Source organism: Theropithecus gelada, chromosome 17, assembly GCF_003255815.1.
Source record: "Theropithecus gelada isolate Dixy chromosome 17, Tgel_1.0, whole genome shotgun sequence".
NCBI lineage: Eukaryota > Metazoa > Chordata > Mammalia > Primates > Cercopithecidae > Theropithecus > Theropithecus gelada.
In genome coordinates, this window is record NC_037685.1 from 74,581,779 (window position 1) to 74,599,301 (window position 17,523).

Consider the following 17,523-nt stretch of genomic DNA (forward strand, 5'->3'; position numbering starts at 1 on the left):
TTCACTCATCAAAGTTGTGTGTTTTATCATATGTAAATTTTACCTCAAAAGAAAAAACAAAGAATCATAAAATTTAAATTCTGGTAATAATGCACATGTCCAAGTATTTAGGAGGATATGTACTAATGTCTAAACTTGCTTCGAAATGTGTCCAAGCTGGGTACGGTGGCTCACGCCTGTAATCCCAGCACTTTGGGAGGTCGAGGTGGGCGGATCACAGGGTCAGGAGATCAAGACTATTCTGGCTAACATGGTGAAACCCCGTCTCTACTAAAAATACAAAAAATTAGCCGGGCATGGTTGCAGGCACCTGTAGTCCCAGCTACTCAGGCGGCTGAGGCAGGAGACTGGCGTGAACCCGGGAGACGGAGCTTGCAGTGAGCAGAGATTGTGCCACTGCACTCCAGCCTGGGTGACAGAGCGAGACTCCGTCTCACAAAAAAAAAAAAAAGCACTCCAGCCTGGGTGACAGGGCGAGACTCTGTCTCACAAAAAAAAAAAAAAAAAGAAAGAAAAAAAAAAAGAAATGCGTCCAAAAATAAGATTCATGAATGGATAGAGGGATAGAATGATGCATAGTGGTGAGTATATGAATATTTACCGTAAACTTCTTTAAACTATTTGGCATAGTTAAACATTTGCATAATAAAATATTTAAATTAAAAAATCCTTCAAAACTGAGACTTTCACACACACAAAAAAAAAAAAAAAAGAAAAGAAAAATTAAAAGAAAAAAAGAGAAAGCAATCCCAGCTTCGTAAGTTACTAGCCATGCTTCATAAATAGTCTAGGCACAATTTGCTCATTTATAAAATATAAAAAATACCATGTACTATACAGGACTGTTAAAGGACTCTACTTGCCAATATATGTAAAAAACAGTTTCTGGTATAAATAAGCACTGAATAATGTTTTAGCTACTATTTTTAGTAAGCATAGAACGTCTGTAGCCAGAAACCCACAAAAATAAAACTTCTGGAAAAAGAGGACAATGTTTGCACACTTTGTTAAAACAATTGTTATGTTTGTTGCACAGAAAAAATCAGATTCACCGTGATTTTTTTCTACATGTGAATACTATTTATTAGGCTCCCTAAGTGAATGAGCTAGTAGAAAGGAAATATTATATTTAAAAAACCCCATAAGACATATTTTTAGAAATGGTATTTCCTTGACTTTCGTTCCAGGAAAATTCTAACACATGGCATGGAGCATGTGGAGCCCAGAAAAGAAAGCCTGCCAGATGCCACAGCAATAAATAGAGTAGGGCCTTGGAGACGAAGCGTAAAAGGAAAATGTGGAGCATCATATCTGCAGCACCCTTCTCCATCTGGTATTTAGCCCACTGAAGTTACGGGATTTTTGGAAATTCACCTTTGTAGGCTACCTTTAATTATTTTTCTTGTTTATTTGTTCAGCAAACATTTAAATCGCAGTCTAATATGAGCAAGTTCTATGCATGTCTTCCAGGACCTCTGGAAAATGAAGTTGGGTATGGAAATTTCAGGAAAAAAAAAAGTTCTAAGTACAGTGTAATGAAAGGTTAATACTATTTACATCTTGCCATCTCTTTTTACAATATTAATTTCACAAATACAATTTTAGCATTTCCAACCAATAAATTAAGCAACAGCATATTTTCTCAAATGGCAGGAATTCTCAGCCAGGAAAAAAAGGGAGTAGAATTTCTTAAGTGGGTTATGTCTCACCTTGCTAAGAAGGGCAGAAGTGAAAAGAGGTTTTTATGAATTATATTTTCTATGGGTCTTGTATTATCATTTTTATAAACAGATATTTTCCATGCAAGTGGAATTTCTTCACATGTTCTTTCAATTTAGTAATCTTTCTGATGAGCAAACGAGCTGTAGAATGTTGAACATTGTTTCATCCTACTATGACTGCCATCCTTTGGCTTGTTGAATATATATCCTTGTGATAATTCTAAGAAACTATGACTAATGGATTTTTATCCAGAATTTTAAAACAACAAAAAATTCTTTTAAATTAAATGAAAAATACATTCCATTCCCTTAACTTTTCTTTTTTGGGGGGATTACACATTCTCTGCTAAAATTTAGGATGGAATTTCTAACAGTGATGGCATTGTTCGGTAACTAACAGTCTTTTGTGTGTGTGAAAAATTCTAAATGAATGGAAATGATTTCAGAAATTTTATCTTGAAAATGTTTGCCTATAGTATTTATTCAAGTGTTGTCCATATTTTAGGAAAGAATTTCAAAAAATGTCCTTTTCATAAAAATATGCAGTTCTCTCGTGTCTATTTAAAAAGGAAGTCCCTCTCCTACCTCCAACATACACACTCATCTCTGGGCTATCAATAGAAGCTAAAGAAAAAATTAAAGAAGCACTGGCTACATGTCAAATTCTGGGTTAATAGGGAAGAGAAAGCTGGTTGGCAATCTCCCTAGTCCTTATCTTTTCCTCCCCTTATCTCTCCTGTGCTGGGGGTGCTGGGATGTCTGGACTCTGTAACCTCTTCCTCTGAATGGAGACAGAAGCAGGAAATCAGGTGCCCTGCACTTTAATGTCATATTATTCTTTCCCTTGAGTGAAACCTAACCGTTAAGAGGAAATAAAATGATATATGTAAATGAACATCGTCACTTGGAAATCATCATTCTGGGTTACAGCACCAATACACCTGTAATCTTAAAACATCCTTTTAATAGTAATGAATTTGTCAAAAAAGTATATTAGAAGAGCTATATTCAAATTAAGTTTACCACTGGCTTAGGTTTTTTAAAATTAATACAAGTTGCTTAAGATGGTGAAAGGCCCAACTTTTGTGATTCTTTCCACTATGTATCATCCTGGAGCAAAACTCTTAGGGAAAAATTAGGGATTCGTGAAGTACGATAGCGAGGGTTTTTGTTGTTGTTGAGGTTCCCATCAGGAACAAGCTTATGTTATTGGATTTACTTGAGAGTGTACAACTGCCCTTGAAATGAAACATCACCTACTTCCAACAAGTGTGCTCTCCTCCTAGTTCACCCTAATTAAGTAGGCTTCCCTATATTCATTTTGTCTCTTATACAAGCATCCTTGAGACTCTTTGTGCTTAATTATTTATGTCTATGTCTCAAGTATTCAGAGCACACTTGAAATTTAAGATTTTTCTAAGTTCCTAACACTTACTAGCTTTGTTTTTTGCCTAGACCTGTTAATCTAATTTTGTCTTCTCAACACTTTTGGGAATAATGCATTGATTGTCCTTAAATTTTGCATTGCAGTTTCTGTATGAAAGATTTCAAATTCAGGTTTCAACATATTTGAAATGAAGTTGCTGATTCCTCTCACTGGAATTAAGACCTACACTTAAACTTTTCTCACTCTTCTTTATTCTGTTTCAAAGTTTGATGAGTACTTTCTCAAACTGTATTTGAAACATTTAGAATCCAGTACTATGATCAATCTTCCTTCTGCTAAGGCATTGGTAGTCTAATTATTACTTTCTTAAAAAAACTAATATGGACCCTGATATAAAAAGAAAAGAAAAATATAGAGTGATTTCAGCAGATCTATTACTAGACATGTTTTCTCATGTTTCTCGGTAGCTTGACCCTCTTGTCTGGTATTCCTGAGAGAATGGGCCTACCCACAGAGAAAGGGAGAGGGAGGGAAAGAAGTCGCAGGGTTTGCTGGTGATTTGAGCTGAGTCCACATGCAACAACTTGAAGGCAAACAGATTGGCAGAGCAGTGAGTTGATTTTATAAAGTAAGATCCACCAGAAAGAGTTTACAAGGTGTTGGAATTCTACCACATTTATAAATAAATATGCCAGATGAGAACCCAAGGCCATCAGCAGATCAATCATTATGATGGCTATTGATAAATATAAAAATTTGACCGTTAAGAAAATAGCACTAATAATCTCATACTGGGGATATAAGTACCACCACAGAAAAATTCTACTTAAAAACATATGTGAGTTAAGACTGAAAAGCATTTCCCTGCTGATTCCACATGTCCACAACAGCCTAAGCAGTGTGCAGATGGCCAGCGGGGCAGCAATAGGGAATATGTGCCAACATTTCTGACAGGAACTCTATTTTCTGAGGATTTAGGCTCAATTATGAAAGTCTGCTGAAAATGAAACTTGGCATAAATATTGTAGCTTAGTAGAATTCCACCAAATACAACAAAAATGAAGATTAAGGAGAGGAAAACCCTATAAACTCAACTTTCAGAAAAGACCAGAGCATTGCTAAGGAAAACCAAAGGAAGTTCTCAATACTTCTTAATTAATCTTTTCATAAAGCAAATTACACTTGGGAAGTGTTGAAATCATTTACAGTCTAATAATTTCCGGCATATGGAAGGGAATAAATAATTTAAAAGGGTAATGATTGAACCTAGGGAAGGTTGTGTCAGTTCTAGAAATAGTTGCTTTTACTCTTGAATTTTTAAAAGTTCCATTTTCTTAGTGGTGGCATTGGCCCAGGCCACAATCACATATAAAAACATAACTGACCAAAAAAAAAAAAAAAAAAAAAAAAAAAACAGGCTTTAATCTCTTAGAATAGCAAAACAGAATTTGAGAAGAGCCTAAACTCTAAGATACACAGCTCTTAAAATTTTACCATAAAGGACACTTTTTTAGAGCCCTAAGCAAGTTGGGAACCCTAAACACAGACCTCCATTTTAATAACTCTTGGGAATGGAAGTTCTCAGTTAACTCTAACCTTCCATTTGTTTATAGACCTCAGCTTTCAATTACAGGAGGTCTAAGCATTGAAGTGTTGGAGTGTTCCAATAGATGAAAGATGATTAATAGAAATTTTAACATATCTCCAAGTCAAATGACCATGTAACTTCTACAAATACTACTGTAATTTCTACAAATATTTGTTACTTTGTTTATTCATTTAATAATTCAAAAAAAGATTTATTGAGCACATGCTAGGTAAAGTACTCCATAAAACACAAGCCTAAAATCTACCAAAAATACAAATATATATTCATTCGAGAATTTTTGATAGCTCTCATTTGGTGAAGGTACCAGAACTAAACAACATTTAACTTGCGATACATCTGAAACCTTTAACAATATACTAAACTTTTAAAAAATGCATATTTTTCTAATGTGATTCTGAAACAAAGACACAAAAAGAAATTTTTTATTCATCTAACGGAAGAGAAAAGATCTCAAAAACTAGCTGACCTCCCAGATAATGAAGTGTAAAAGAATGTGCAAAGGCACTTCAAAAAGTAACTCTCCTGGACACCAACTGAACCCTTAGAAGCTAAAGGGGGAAAATAACCCCTTCTTCCTTCTTTTACTCTCTCTAGTTTGTCTTTGTTCTGTTTCCCTTGTCATTTCCTATTCTTCAGACACAATTATAGTTGACTGAGATATAACGCATAAAGCTACATTAGAAACTGCTCATGGAAAATTCAATAGAAAAAGATAGAGGCACATTCACCAGACAACAAAACAGAAACACTGTTGAGAAGAAGGAAGTGAGAGGTTCTTGTAGCAGAATGCACAGAACAGATATTTCCCAAGTGCCTCTTCTGTGGTAGGTGGGACGCAGCAGCATCATACAGCCACCTCACATATCCACTGTAAAAGAGGAGATGTGTGGGTGCAGGCAGGTCATTGTCCAGAAAAAGCAACAGACTGGCACCATTACGAGGAAGTGAACGTACTTCATTTGTGGAAAACTATGTAACAGTTAACCACTATGAATGAAACAGATCTCCATATATTAACAGAGAGAATTCTAAAAATACATATACATATATATACAGAGAGAAAAAACAGGTTTCAAAGGTATATATTCAGTATGTTCACATCTGTGTAAACTTAAAAAATACCACACACACATATATATATATTTATGCACATATATATGTAAAAGTATTTTAAAATATTTAAGTATTTAAAAATACTGCACATATGTGTATATATACACATATACATACACACACATATATAGAGAGATTAATTATAACTATATATGTGGTAAATGGTATAATATACAACAACCTTATCGTGATAGTACCTCTGGGAAAGGAGAAGTAGATATCTGAAGAACATTTAAAAATTTTTAAATATGGGGGTGAATACATATGCTTTGCTCTTTTCTGTAGGTTTAAGCTACTTGACAATAAAAATTGATTTTTTTTTAAAATTTGTTGTTTAAAAAAAGAAAGCTGTAGAAACTGAGACAATTAGAAGGAGCTGTTCCAACAAAGTCTAACTTTCTTATTTCTGAGCTGAGCTGGGAATATACAGGCTGATTAGTTTCCATCTTCAGAAAGAGAAACAATGCAGACTTACTGCAGAAGAAAAGATATCCTTGCAATGAGAAGTCAGTGGCACTTTTGGCAAATGAATGGTCATTTCTAGGTGGAAGTGAATTATCTGAATGTAGTTATATTGAATCCTCCAGCTTTAAAAGAATGTTTCAACTCATACATTACTTATATGAGTTACTCTTTTTCTTCCTTATGGAGTGTGAATACGAGGTTTAAGGGACACAGTTAACAGATGCCAAGTTTTCATTGTTTCTACAAATGTATATAGAGTCTGGATTTTGGAATAGCAATTTGCACACTTACAAGTAAGTGTTGATTAGCTGGGCAAGATTACAATTAATATTACTTTTTAAAGCTCCTCACAAAGACTTCCTTTTCTTTCAAAATTGCCAATAAACATTTTCTAATATAATCCCCAAGGAGGTCATTCATTGGGTGCTGGGGGACTCCAGCAGGAAGGAAACCTACTAACATTTTACTAATTTTGGATCATGTGTAATTCTTAGAATTAATGGCAAGAAGCCAGAGAGGTTTTATTTTATTTTTTTTCATTTTTTAAATCACAGTGGAAAATAAGCCTGAAACATTTCACTAGTAAGGCAAGAGTCACTTGAGATATATAATTAAATATAAGGGGTAGAACTAAATCACAGACACAAGTGGTATGATACAGTGTGCATTTTTCTGGAAAAAACAGACTCCATGCATGAGGATTAGATATACACCCACAATAAGAGGGCATATTGATCTATAATTTTCAATATTACATCCTTGTATTTTTTATTATATGCTATTTTTCAACTAGTAGAGGAACGTGTTCTCATAAAGCTAATACTTATTCTTCCATGTTTATACAGCTAGTAGTGCATTTCAGGAAATGAGAAATTCTGAGAAGCCAAATATAACTTGATGTCCTATGCAAAAAAGAAGACAAGACAGGAAAATCCCCATATTTTAAAAACCTGACTCAAGAACTTACTCATAAAGCTTTAAATAATTAAATAACACAACATAATGAAAGTCTTTTGATATTATTTTTTCTATCCCTATAAATGCAGCCTTTTCATAGATGATACATCTTATCATGTAGTATTCCTCATTTTACCAGAAATCAAAGAAAAGGATCTTTTAGTCCAGTTCTCATTTTCAACACTGTACTCATTGTGTGTATTTTGTGGAAGCTGAGGCAGATATTAAGTGTAATCCCACTATAAAAACTGAGATATCCCTACTGGAAACTGTATTGCTAATTCATGAATTCTTCTCATTTTATTATTAAGTAACTGTGTACCGGGCAACTCAAGGATTTCTTAAATCAAAGGAAATGTTAGTGAATGATAATTTGGTTTTTCATGGAGAGGCTGTGTTCATATTGTATCATGGTAAAAGTCTCAAGAGGTCAGAGCCATTTGTGGGGAGAAATTCCCCAAGCCTTTGCAGGAGAAATTCCCCAAAGCTTTTGGAGGAGAAATTCCCCAAAGCTTTTGGGGGAGAAATTCCCCAAAGGTCAATTGTTTCTATGTCCTCTCCTTTTAGTTTATAACTTTACTTGAACCCTTAGAGAAATCAGGAGAAACAGAAGTTGTCAAGTCATTTCCCCCATACTCTGCATGCATAAAGATGGAACTGGGTGTTGGCAACAGTAAGTAAGTGAGGCAGAAGGCAGAAATGTTGAGGGGGACAGCAGGAGGTGAGGCTAAGGATGTTGGGACTAAAGGAATAGAGAGAGGTTAGGCTGTAATCGAGGGCTCTTTGAGCTCCCCACAAACTGATCCTTGAATTTCTGAGGAAGTTTGTGGCCTAGAGCAGAGAGAGCTGAAACTACGGTGCCTGTTGAAAAGCAAGTGAAAGGAAAAACAACAACAACAACACACACACACACACACACTACCTTATGACTTACCTTTTCCCAGTCTTCTTGCAGATTTCAGATTTTCTGCCCCTTCTGTTCTCAATAACTGACCTGCCACCTTTGCGGTATCAGCCCCACCACTTCTCCTGAGGTCCAAGCCCGGCTGTTCCCTCCATCCCCACAGCTGTCCTCCCTCTGCCATTTTCCCGTACTGAGTTCTAATATTATCTTCCCCTCATCTATGTCCCTATATCAAGAAAAATGATCTTCTTTAAACACTAAACCAGAATTTCCGATTCTTCAAAAGAGTCTATCCATCCATTTATGTATGTTAGTGTATTTCTAGGCAGCTAAAAAATAAATGTAAGCTCAGAGTAGAAGTACAATAGAGTGCAAAGAGAATGGTACCCAGAGTTAGAGAAAGGGGGCTATACCCAGTTCCATCTTTCTGCCAATTTTGGCACTGTCAGCTTGAAGTGAAGTGTGTGTAGTCTGGGCAGTTGCAGACCTCTACTGCTGGACAAGAGAAAGGTTTGAAGCTGGTTATTACAATAACTGGGGTTGGAGGAGATGTTGGCCTTTGGTTTCTGAGAACCATGGTTACTATTCTTTTTTTTTTTTTTGAGACAGAGTCATTCTCTTGTCGTCCAGCCTGGAGTGCAATGGCGTGATCTTGGCTCAGTGTAACCTCTACCTCCCGGGTTCAAGCGATTTTCCTGCTGTAGCCTCCTGAAGTAGCTGGGATTACAGGTACCCACCACCATGCTCAGCTAATTTTTTTGTATTTTTAGTTGAGACGGGATTTCACCATGTTGGCCAGGCTGGCCTTGAACTCCTGACCTCAGGTGATCCACCTGCCTTGGCCTCCCAAACTGTTGCAATTACAGGCGTTAGCCTCTGCACCCAGCTGGTTACTAAACATTCTAACATGCATGGGACAATCTTGCATCGCAAAGAACTGTCCCACTTAAAATGCTAATACTGCCCTGATGAAGAAACATCAATAGATGATTTTTAACGTTCCTTCAACCTATTTGGCCTTCAAAACTTAAGTGAAATGTAGGGAACTTAAGAGACTTAGGAAAGAACTATGAGGATAATTAAAATGTTGGATTATTCAAATTTATAGGAAAAGTTTTAAAAATGAGCTTATCTCTCCCAAAGAGAAGAAGGATGATTTAAGAACTGAGACTATGTTGATGATACAGGGGAAGTCTGACCAATAAATTTTCTTTTTCCATGGAAACATAAATAAATCAACACGCTATGGGGTCAGAAATTACATTGGCTTTCTTGAGAAAGACTTGAAATCATAGATGCAAGAGGGGACATTACAACTGATACCACAGAAATAAAAAGGATTAAGAGAGACTACAAGGAACAATGATATGCCAACCAATTAGATAACCTAGATGAAATGGATACATTTTCAGAAACATACAACCTACAAGACTAAATAAAGAAAAAATAGAAAGCTTTAACAGACCCAAAACTAGCAAGGAGACTGAGTCAGTAGTTAGAAATCTTCCAACAAAGAAAAGTTCTCTATCAGATAGCTTCACCAGATAATTCTACCAAACATTTAAAGAAGAATTAATGCTAATCCTTCTCAAACTCTTCTAAAAAACTGAAAAGGATGGAACATTTCCTAACTCATTTTATGAGGCCAGCATAAGCCTGATACCAAAGTCAACTATGCCACAAGAAAACTACAGGCCAGTATCCCTGATGAATGTAAGTGCAAAAATTCTCAACAAAATACTAGTAATTTTTTTGCTGACAACAAATACTAGCAAACCAAATTCAACAGCAGTATGCAGTACTCTCTCTATACTATATATATTATATATTATACATATATTATATATAATATAATATTTTATATTTTAATAATATAATTTTTTATTTTTATATTTTTATAATTATTTTATATTTTTATTTATATAATTATTTTATAATTTATATTATATTTTAATATTTTATATAATTCTATTATATATTATACATAATAGATCATATATTATATATCATACATAATATATTCTATATTATATTCTATATTATACATATTATATATTATACATATTATACATTACATAAAATAGATATATTGTGTATAATATATACATAATATATTATATATTATACATTATACATATATTATATATGATACATATATCATATATAATATACATATATTATATATAATATATGACTTATATAATATATATGTATATGCATATATAATGTATGCAATATATAATATATAATGTATATGTATAATATATAGAATTGATATATATTATATATAACTAATACGTATTAATTATATATAATTTATATAATATATATTATAAAATAATATATAAATATATGTTATATATAAATATATATTATATAACATATTATATATAAAAATTAATATATATTATATATAGACTTTCAGTCATGCAAGATGAAAACATTGTAATATATAAAGTTACAGTAGTGAGAATGGCATGGTAATGACATAAAGGCAGATACATGGACCAATGGAACAGGATAGAGAGTCCAGAAATCCTCCCATATATAGAGGGTCAAATTATATTCAACAAGAGTTCCAAGACTCCACAAAAGTGTAAGAACTTATTCTTCAATAAATTGTGTTGGGAAAACTGTATATCCATACGCCACGGAAAAAAACTGGATCCTTATTTTATACCATACAACAAAATCAACCCAAAACGAATTAAAGAATTAAATATAAGATTTGAAACTACACAACTACTAGAAGAAAACCCAGGGAAAAAGCTCCATAATATTTGGTCTTGGCTGTGATTTCTTAGACATCACAAGAAAAGAACAGGTAACAAAACAAACATAGACAAGTAGAATTATATGAAATTAAAGGCTTCTATGCAGCAAAGGAAGCAATCAATAGAGTGAAAAGGCAACTTACAGAATGGGAAAAAATTTGCAAACCATATATCTGATAAGGGGTTAATATATTAAATACATAATAAACTCCTACAACTCAACTGCAAAATATCCAAATAATATAATTTTAAAAAGGGCAAAGGACTTGAATAGACATTTCTCCCAAGAAGATATACAAATGGTCAACAGATACATGAAATGATACTCAAAATCACTAATTATCAGGGAAATGCAAATCAAAAGCAAAATGAAATGTCACCTCTTAAGATGGTTATTACTTAAAAAAATAGACAAGTGTTAGTAAAGTCGTGGAGAAACTGGAACCCTTGTACACAGAGGGTAAGAATGCAAAATGGTACTTCTGCATGCAGTATGAAGATTCCTCCACAAATTAAAAATAGAACTACCAAATGATCTAGCAATTTCACCTCTGGGTACATATCAAAAAAACTGAAAACAGGATCTTGTAGAGATATTTGCACACTCATGTTCACTGCAGCATTATTTGCAATAGCTAAGATGTGGAAACAGCGTAAATGCCCACTGACAAATGAATGAGTAAACATGGTCTATATGTAGAACAGAAGATTATTAAGCCTAACAAGGAAAATCCTGTCATATGTGACAACATGGACAAACTAAGGTCATTATGCTAAGTGAAACAAGCCAGTCACCGAAGGAAAAATACTGCATGATTTCATTCATATGAAGTACCTAAAGTAGTCAAACTCATAGAATAAGGTAAAATTATAGTTGCCAGAGCTGAAGGGAGGAGAAACAGGGAGTTGTTTTACAACAGGTATAGCATTTTAGTCATGCAAGTTGAAAAAATTGTAAGGATTTGCTGTACAACATGGAGAGAGTTAGCAACACTAAAGTATGCACTTAAAAACTGGTTAAAGGGTAGGTTTCATGTTGTGTGTGTGTGTGCGTGTGTGTGTGTGTGTGTGTTTTAATCACAATAAATTAAAAAAAAAAAAAAAACTAAGAGAAAAAGGAAATTGGATCCCTGGGTATGAAGGTTTGAAAACAAATGGATTTTTATTGGTTTCAGACAGTTCACGCAGAATCTTGCTTGTAGACTAGGTAGGAGCATTTAGGTAACTTCTCACGTCGTGCCCAGCACTTCTGTTTCTATGGATACAGTTATTAGGTTCCAACACACTGTGATATCCTACTGAATTGCCAGGCTAGAAAGCTGAGGATGGAGGCACAACTTCCCATCTACCCCATACCTTAGTAAATACCCCCTGCCTCACTGTTCAATGGGGGTTAATCATGAGGCCCAACAACGAAGGGTACAGTGGGAAAACTGGAGTCTAGCCCAGCACTACAGTAAAATCTACTTTGATTCTTAGTAGAAATAAAAGAAAGAAAAAAAGTAGAACCACAGTAAAGGGCTACTAAGGGAGAAAGCATTTGTCACCGTGGACAGAATAAAAGTACCACCAAATGAAATAAATGCCTATGGGAAAAGATGTGTCATGCTAGAAAGTACTGTGCTCCTTCTCCTTTGCTCTTCATTTAGTTTTTATCCATGCAATGTACCAAGCCTTATCCTATATCCTGTTTCTTTTCCCAGCTTTGAAAGATACATGGACTGAATTTAGCCCTTGGTTAGGTCTTTGTCAGAAAGTACCTTCAAAATAAAAGTGTTTTACTTGGTACTATCTCAACAGCAAACATGTATTTCCAAAATGAAATGCTTGCTCTGCTAGCAAGCTTTTTCCTTGAGTAAGCAACAATACTGTTAGTAATTTTTCAAACTGTTAATACACATACACACATACACACACAAAATGCCAAGCAAGTCCTATTCTATCATTTATAAATCATACGGTGAATATCCTCTGGTAGAACTAAATGAAAACATTCAGGGCACTGAGTTTTATAATTTGAAAAATGATAATACTAGTTGATATTGATAAATTCAGTTTTGATTTTCAATGTTTCAAAATATAATTTATCCACAAGGTCTTAAACAATTGAAAGTACTTAACTAAATCTGATATATGTAGATGCTTGGCATAAATTTATTGAATCTATTCAGCTAGAATTTATAAACACAAAAATAAAATTTGTTTTAAGCCAACGTGGGGTATATTTTATTTCTAATATCCTTGTTGCATTCCACAAAGTATACACAAATAAGTATGACAAGATATTTATTTTCATTTATATCTGACTTTCAATGAAATTAAGAAATGAAAATGTTTAAAATCTACTCCCAGAGTTCTAACTGAAATAGAGTATAAATATTTTCCGTTAAAAAATATCCCTCAAAATTAATATCTTCAGTAAGAAAAATGAAAAAATTAACACAAACCTTAAAACTGCCAGCAGTTCAGAAGATAAATGTGTTCTTTGGGGACTTGATTGAAACCATGTATTCAAAAAAGTCTTTTAAATGGATGCTCTTCACAAAGGAAGTCCCATGGAAGACAGCGTGGTTCTGACATACCAGAGGCTTCTGGAAGCAAAGAAAAGCACACCGTTAGGAAATGTCTAAAGTACCATTACTGTCTGTAATGGTATTATTATCACTTGTATGTATTATCAGCATGATGTTATTAATGTCTATCAATTTTGTACCCTAAATCATCTTATTCATCAATGGTAGAGTGGGACAGTAACCTTTCAATATTGTATTTAGAAATTTCTAAAGGCTAGGAGTATTTATAACTAAGCAAACTTCTGCTTTTCCTCTTATCTAGGCTGGGATTGAATAACTGTGGGCAGGGTATGAGCACAAGAGCAGTGACGGTATTTACTGAGTGCCTACCAGATATAAGGCAGTGTGCAAGTGGCTTTTAAATCTGGGATCTTTAATATAAAAACACTGTGATTGAAAAGTATTGGCTCCAGTTTACAGATGAGAAAACTCAATGCACAGATTGCTGACCTCAGGCTTAGAACTTGTAACCATCAAAGTTCAAAGGCCTCAGGTCAGGTACTTTCCCTCATCTCACTCTGTAGCCTTGGTGATTTAGAAAAATATTTCCCAAACAGAACTGACAAGAGAACAGATCATGCTGCAACATACTAAATTAATTCAAATATTACTAATTAATTAAGAACTTGTCTTGCCTAATTTGCTTTAGTTTTATATTAAATATTGTCTTATTGAGTCAGGCCCACATAAATACAAATGCCCAGCTTTAAGCAGTATATGTTTTTCTTCCAACTTTTCTTCCTTAGGCAAAGAGAGAGAACTTGCTGGAAACTGAGAAGCTCCTTTGTGTTTGGTGTGGGATTATGTGCAGCGTTACATCAAGGCTGGCACTGCAAACTTCTCATTTTCCTCTGGCCCCTCCATGTGACCCACAGTTCCTCCACTGTCCTGATGAATGAGAACACTTGGTTTTCCTGATTGCATCAGGAACTGAGCCCACATCCTCTGTGGCTATCACTGAGTGATATTACTGTATCTCGTTGTGGCTACATCCACCTTAATGGCTGAGGGTGACAAAGCAAGGGCTCTAGTTGGGTTTCCATTCTCGTTTTTAGTCAACTATCTCTATGTTTGTTTCTGATGGTTCCAGTGCCAACACAGAGACCCCCCCAACTTACCCCACCACCAGCTGTCCCAGTACCCACTCTCACACTGTGTTGCGGGGTTACTGCTCACCAAATAAATGCTTCAACACATCCCTTGGAATGATAGCTTTGGATGCCATAGACTTTGTCCTGAACCTTTTAGCTCATGGCCCCATCGCATGACCAAAAGTCCCTTAGATGAGACTAGAAAATGATGGAGCCAGGAAGGTAATGCATAACTTTTGAAATTTTTAGTTTATTGGATTTTTGGCCACAAAAGCTTCAGTCATGAATAAAGAAACAAGGGAAAATGATTGATGGTATTTTCAAGTTCTACAGAGCCAGAGCCTAGGATTATTACGCAAGGAAAAAGGAAAAAGAACAAAGGAAAACAGAGCTAGTTTATCTTTGCATGAAAGAAGAAAGGTGAGCTTGAGAAAGAATGAGGAAAAAAGACTTGAACCAATGGATCTAAACTAAGTGACATGAATGTGAAATGAATAGCAACTCTTCTTAAAACCTCATACACTAGCATTCTGTTTACTTCATACCACTCAAAAACAAATTATCAGGCCGGGCACAGTGGCCCACGCCTGTAATCCCAGCACTTTGGGAGGCCAAGGCAGGCAGATCACTTGAGTCCAGAAGTTCAAGACCGACCTGGCCAAGGTGGTGAAACCCTGTCTCTACAAAAAATACAAAAATTGGCCAGGCGCGGTGGCTCATGCCTGTAATCCCAGCATTTTGGGAGACCGAGGTGGGTGGATCATGAGGTCAGGAGATGGAGACCATCCTGGCTAACACTGTGAAAGCCCATCTCTACTAAAAACACAAAAAATTAGCCAGGCGTGGTGGCAGGCGCCTGTAGTCCCAGCTGCTTGGGAGGCTGAGGCAGGAGAATGGCATGAACCTGGGAGGCAGAGCTTGCAGCGAGCCAAGATCACACCACTGCACTCCAGCCTGGGTGATAGAGCAAGACCCCATCTCAAAAACAAAAACAAAAACAAAAACAAAAAATTAGCCGGGTGTGGTGGTGCACACCTATTAATCCCAGCTATTCAGGAGGCTGAGGTATGAGAATCACTTGAACCCAGGAGGTGGAGGTTGCAGTGAGCCAAGATTGCACCACTGCACTTGGACCTGGGTGAGTAAGTGAGACTCTGTTTCAAAAAAAAAAAAAAAAAAAGTTAGGAAATAGTAGTAGTATTGTTGTATAACAGATCATGGGTGTTATCGGTGATGGAAAATGTGTTCTGAAGCTCAGAGGAATTGGAGATCCTCTCTGTTGGGGATGAATGGAATCAAGAAGGCTTCAGTGACGAAGATAGCATTTAAGATCAACTATAAGTAAACACACAGACATGATTAGGCATTTACAGAAATTCTATTATAATTGAAAAGCCAGAATATTATATACTTTAGAAAAAAATGGGTTCATGAAATTAGACATTATTTTCCAGGATTTGGTATGAAAATAGATACCTAACCTGACAACACAGCCAGGTAATAGTACAAAGAAAATCAATGTACTGCTACCAAGAGAGGCACACGATCCCATGGGGTCCTGTTCTATTCAACTGTAATCCAAAATGACACCATGGCTTTTAATGGAGCTTGGCAAGCTCTAGACATGCCAATTTTAAACTTAGCCTCAAATTTAAATCATAGGGCTTGAGACTCAAATCTCCAATGTGACCTTTCCTGCGTATTGTTCAAGAAAACAGGTCTGTCACTGTGGACAGAAACCACATGCCCTTTTACTCTGGAAAGTATAATGAAAAGATGTACTGTACTTTTACAAGCACAGAGCCACAAAATGATGGTGGCTGTAATTCCCTAGAAGCAATAAAAGCAAAGACTGTTTGATTTGTAACATTCATTTAGAAATGTCTTATTGCATTAATGAACATTCTTATTTCCCCCGTATTTGGGACTTTAATTCAAAAAAAGGTTGGCAGGAATCTCATCATTTATAAATTTAACATATAGTTCCTCTGAATACAGTTATTTTGCAAGGGTTCACTGAGCCACACTACTTCGTCCTTGCCAGACCCATACAATATTGTACTGAACAGAGGAGCTAAAAGCCCACAGTGGCTTGAATTCCCCTATACCCTCCCTATTTCCTAGCTGTGGAAGGTCTAATCAAGGAGAGTTCTAGGGTTGAAATGTGCTCAGGTGTTGCCAATGTGATAGTATGGCGAGGTACAGCCTTTAAGAGATGATTAGACCATGAGGACTCCTCCCTCATGAAGGTGATCAAGGCCCTTATAAAAGAGGCTTCACACAGCATTCAGGTAGCTGACCCATCTGTCTTCCACCACGTGCAAACACAGCAATACTCCCCACTCCAGAGAAACCATCTTGGAAGTGGAGAGAAGCCAGCACCACAGACAACGGAATCTTCTGGTGCCTTAATCTTGAACTTTCTAGCCTCCAGGACTGTGAGAAAATAAATGTGTATTCTTTATAAATTACCTAATCAATGGTATTTGTTATAGGAACAACAAACAAAGGCAGAAATTGGTACCAGAGGAATAGGATGATGCTGTAATAAATACCTAAAAATGTAGAAACAGCTTTGGAATTGGGTAATGGGTAGAAGCCGGAATGGTAATGGGTAAATGCTGGAAAAAGCCGTACTGTCACGAACAGAACATTAAGGGCAATTCTGGTGAGGGCTAAGAAGCAGCAGAAGACTAGGGAAAGCCTGACTTTCTTATGGATTACTTAAGTGGTTGTGAACAGAACGTTGGTATAAATATGAACAGTACAGATTATTCTGTTGAGATCTCAGATGGACATAAGGAACAGGGTACTGGAAGTTGGAGGAAGGGCCGTCCTTGTTATAAAATGGCAAAGAATTATGCTGAATTTATAATATATTTTATAATCCTGTCCTAGGACTCTGTGAAATGCACAACTTAAGAGCAAT

General features: G+C 35.6%; 1 protein-coding gene across 10 annotated transcripts in view; it reads right to left on the reverse strand.

Annotated features, from left to right (window-relative positions):
• ENOX1 (ecto-NOX disulfide-thiol exchanger 1) overlaps positions 1-17,523 on the reverse strand; it is a 585,101-nt gene that overhangs the window by 264,524 nt on the left and 303,054 nt on the right. For 8 of the 10 annotated variants that reach the window (XM_025364772.1, XM_025364776.1, XM_025364779.1 and 5 more), the window contains one exon: positions 13,378-13,521. The exons of the other annotated variants lie outside the window; for them this stretch is intronic. The gene's annotated coding sequence lies outside the window, so the exon portion shown is untranslated. The remainder of the gene's footprint in view (positions 1-13,377; positions 13,522-17,523) is intronic. 10 annotated transcript variants of the gene reach the window in all.